Source organism: Eulemur rufifrons, chromosome 10 (genome assembly GCF_041146395.1).
Source record: "Eulemur rufifrons isolate Redbay chromosome 10, OSU_ERuf_1, whole genome shotgun sequence".
Lineage (NCBI taxonomy): Eukaryota > Metazoa > Chordata > Mammalia > Primates > Lemuridae > Eulemur > Eulemur rufifrons.
In genome coordinates, this window is record NC_090992.1 from 28,007,837 (window position 1) to 28,011,978 (window position 4,142).

At 43.9% G+C, this 4,142-nt stretch overlaps 1 non-coding gene across 1 annotated transcript; it reads left to right on the plus strand.

Moving 5' to 3' along the window:
• The first annotated feature begins 364 nt into the window (after nt 1–364).
• On the plus strand, nt 365–426 carry LOC138393299 (U7 small nuclear RNA). Its single transcript, XR_011235125.1, has one exon. It is a non-coding gene; the product is annotated as a U7 small nuclear RNA (small nuclear RNA).
• The last annotated feature ends 3,716 nt before the right edge of the window (nt 427–4,142 follow it).

Here is a 4,142-nt window from a genome sequence, read left to right on the forward strand (position 1 = left end):
GAATTTTTGGTACCTCCCTAAATTTTGTGCCCAAGGCAGGGATCTCATTCCCCTTGCCCTAGCCCAGGCCCTACTGTCTTATGTGGGATTTTCTGGGAGCAGAGAAGGAAAGCCACTCAGCAATGAACGGTTGTACCCAAAACTGGCATTCCCCAGTGGAAAGAGCCCTGGGGCAGGAATAGGCGGCCTAGAATCAGTCCTGGTTCTCCTATCAGTGTGCTGGTGCTCTGTCACCTTGGGAAAATCTGTTTTCCTCTCTGGGCCTCAGTTTCTCCACTTACATAGGAGAAACAGGGCAGGATTAGTGTTTCTTAAGCTATAGAACCCAATCTCCCAATTTAGCAGAGATTAAGAATGGAGCTGTCAGTGTTACAGCTCTTTTAGAATTTGTCTAGCACGTTTTCCGGTCCTCACCGGAAGACCCCCCACACACACACCCAAAAAAGAATGGAGCTATTGACCCAATGCGGTTGTGCACCTGTAGTCCAAGTTACTTGGGAGGCTGAGGCACGAGCATCGCTTGAGGCCAGGAATTCAAGACCAGCCTGGGCAACATAGCGACACCCCGTGTCTTAAAACATGCAGATTCCATGGCCTCACCCTAGTCCTACAGAATCTGAACCTCCAGGGGCAGGGCCCAGGAATCAGCATTTTGAACAAGCGCTCCTTCCCTGACAGGTGATTGGCATCCATTGAAGTGTTTGTGTCCTTCCTAATGAAGTCATTTTTAGACAGTCTCAGGAGTTATTCTATTCTGGAGCTTTCACTAGAACAGTCCCTCTGAATGTCCAGGGTGAGAGGAAAGAACACAGGAACAGTCAGATAAGCCCACATAAATGAATCATGGTTAGCCAACTGGAAACAGACCACAATGAGATCTCCCGGGCCCTTTTCAGGCAGAACATCCTGGCTGGCGGCCCCTCGCCCTGCAATCCCACGTTTTGTATCTGGAAGAAATTGTGCATTCTCTCTTCTTCCGGAGTGGCACTGACAACCTCAGGAATTATTTATTGAATTATCAGGTTTCTTATTAGTACACTAATGGGTTCCTGGGAGCTAGAAGTGAGCATGCCGATGAGACTGTCAAGGGAATTCATTTTAGACTTTGGAAATAGGACAGATTTTTGTCAACTGTCAGAGAAACAGCCATTCATTCATTCATTTATTTTATTCACTAAACTAGCTTGGCAGATTCATTGGTGAATAAAATATTTCCTCTGCTTTTTTCCTCAGCTTTGTTAAGATATAATTCACATACCATACAATTCATCCATTTAAAATGTAAATTCAATTGTTTTTAGTATATTAACAGTGTTGTGCAACCCTCACCACCATCAATTTTTTAGAATATTTTCATTACCTCAGCAAGAACCCCTATCCCAATAGAAAGAAACGATATATGTTTGAAGTGATAGGTATGCTAATTACCCTGATTTGATCATTACACACTGTATACATGCATCAAAATATCACGCTGTATCCTATAAATATGTGAAATTATTATGTGTTGATTAAAATTTTAAAAAGGCAAAAAAAGAGTTTACAACTTGCTAAAAGCTCAGATGATCATTAGCATTTTTTTAGCAATAAATTTTTTTTTGGTTTTTTTTTGGAGACAGAGTCTCGCTCTGTTGCCCGGGCTAGAGTGCCATGGTGTCAGCTTAGCTCACAGCAGCCTCAAACTCCTGGGCTCAAAGGATCCTCCTGCTTCAGCCTCCCAAGTAGCTGGGACTATAGGCACACATCATGATGCCCAGCTAATTTTTCTATTTTTAGTAGAGACAGGGTCTCACTCTTGCTCAGGCTGGTCAGGCTGGTCTCGAACTCCTGAGCTCAAGCGATCCTCCCACCTCGGCCTCCCAGAGTGCTAGGATTACAGGCTTGAGCCATTGCACCCAGCCACAATAAAGTATTTTTTAATTAAAAAAAAAAGAAAGAATCCCTGTACCCTTTAGCTATTATCCTTCAGTTCTTTTATCCCCCACCCCTAAGTAACCATTAATCTACTTTCTGTCTCTATGGATTTGCCTACTTTGGACATTCACATAAATGGGATCATGTAATGTGCTGTCTTTTGAAACTGGTGTCTTTGACACAGCATAATGTTTCCAAGGTTCATGCATGTTATAGCATGTATCAGTACTTCATTCCTTCTTATGGCTAAGTAACACTCCATTGTATGGATAGGCCACATTTTCTTCATCTAATCATCAATTTGTTGGACATCTGGGTTGTCTCTACTTTGGGCTATTATGAATAATGCTGCTAGGAACATTTGTGCACAAGTATTTGTGTGGACATGTTTTCTTTCCTCTGCTTTTGAAGGGCTCCTGGTCTAGCAGACATAGGTGCTCAGACAAGCCCACACATAACTACTTCTGTCAGTAGGATGGTACAAGAGAAGGACAAGGCAACGGAGTATAATGGTTAGAACCACATGCTTCCACCATTACTATCTGAATGATGTAGGGCATACATATAAAAAAATGATGCAGGGTGTAGGAGCCAAGGGAAAAGTTCTTCTTGGTCCTCTGAAGGTTTGTTGAAAAATTAACTCACAGGCCAGGCACAGTGGCTCATGCCTATAATCCTAGCAACCTGGAAGGCTGAGGCCAGAGGATTGCTTGATCTCAGGAGTTCTGAGCGTGAGTGAGACTCCGTCTCTACTAAAAATAGAAAAATTAGCTGGGCACTGTGGCATTCGCCTATAGTCCCAGCTATTCCGGAGGCTGAGGCAGGAGGATCCTTTGAGCCCAGGAATTTGAGGCTACAGTGAGCTACGATGACACCACTGCACTCTACCTGGGGTGAGACAGTGAGACTCTGTCTCAGATAAAAAAAAGGAAAATTGAACCCCTCTCACTTCTCCTACATATAAAAAAAATTAATCAAAAAAGAAAAATTAACTCACAAGAGGCAGATTAATTGGAGAAAAAGCACATAAAACTTATTAACATGTACATGGAGGAACCACAGAGTGATGGCCTAAACCCCCAATGAGGTGCAGAAGCTTGTATACCATCTTGAGGTTTCAGAAAGAATGGGGGCTCAGAGCATGGCCAAACACAGGTTACAGTGGTAAATCAGGTGATAGTAGCAAGACAGGTGAGGACATCCAGCTAGCAAAGGTGTATTGTTATGTAGATGAATCTCAGTGGCAGCTGTTCTCAGAGAAGAGATGGTAAATGTTTCTTTCAGACCTTTAAAGGTGTCAGACTCTCGGTTAATCTTCCTAGATCCAGACAAGAGATCTGTTGCATCAACGCAGATTCTCTGCAGATGCAAATCTCCCCCAGAAAAGACGGCTTTTCAGGGGTATTTCTGTTTGCCGGCACTCTGATAACCATCTCAAAATATGTCACAGAAATATATTTTGGGAAAAAATATTTTGATTTCTTTCAAGGGACAAGTTCCTTCACATTTCTGTGTCCGTTTTCTCATGGGTAAAGTGGGATCAATATTTTCTTTACCTTATAACACAGCTGTGAGGTTTGCATGAGGCAATCCACATTAAGAGTTTAGCCCCAAGCTTGGCACATAGCAAATGGCTTGAAAAAAGTGTGCCATTATCTTTTTTTTTTTTTTTTTTTGAGATAGAATCTCACTCTGTTGCCCGGGCTAGAGTGAGTGCCGTGGCGTCAGCCTAGCTCACAGCAACCTCAAACTCCTGGGCTCAAGCAATCCTCCTGCCTCAGCCTCCTGAGTAGCTGGGACTACAGGCATGTGCCACCATGCCCAGCTAATTTTTTTTTTTATATCTATATTTTTAGTTGGCTGGGGGGGGGAGGGGGGTGTCTCGCTCAGGCTGGTCTCGAACTCCTGACCACGAGCGATCCACCCGCCTGGGCCTCCCAGAGGGCTAGGATTACAGGCGTGAGCCACTGTGCCCAGCCCCATTATCATTTTTCTTTTTTTTTTTTTGAGACAGAGTCTCACTCTGTTGCCCAGGCTAGAGTGAGTGCCGTGGCGTCAGCCTAGCTCACAGCAACCTCAAACTCCTGAGCTCAAGCGATCCTCCTGCCTCAGCCTCCCGAGTAGCTGGGACTACAGGCATGCGCCACCATGCCCGGCTAATTTTTTCTATATATATTTTTAGCTGTCCATATAATTTCTTTCTATTTTTAGTAGAGGTGGGGTCTCGC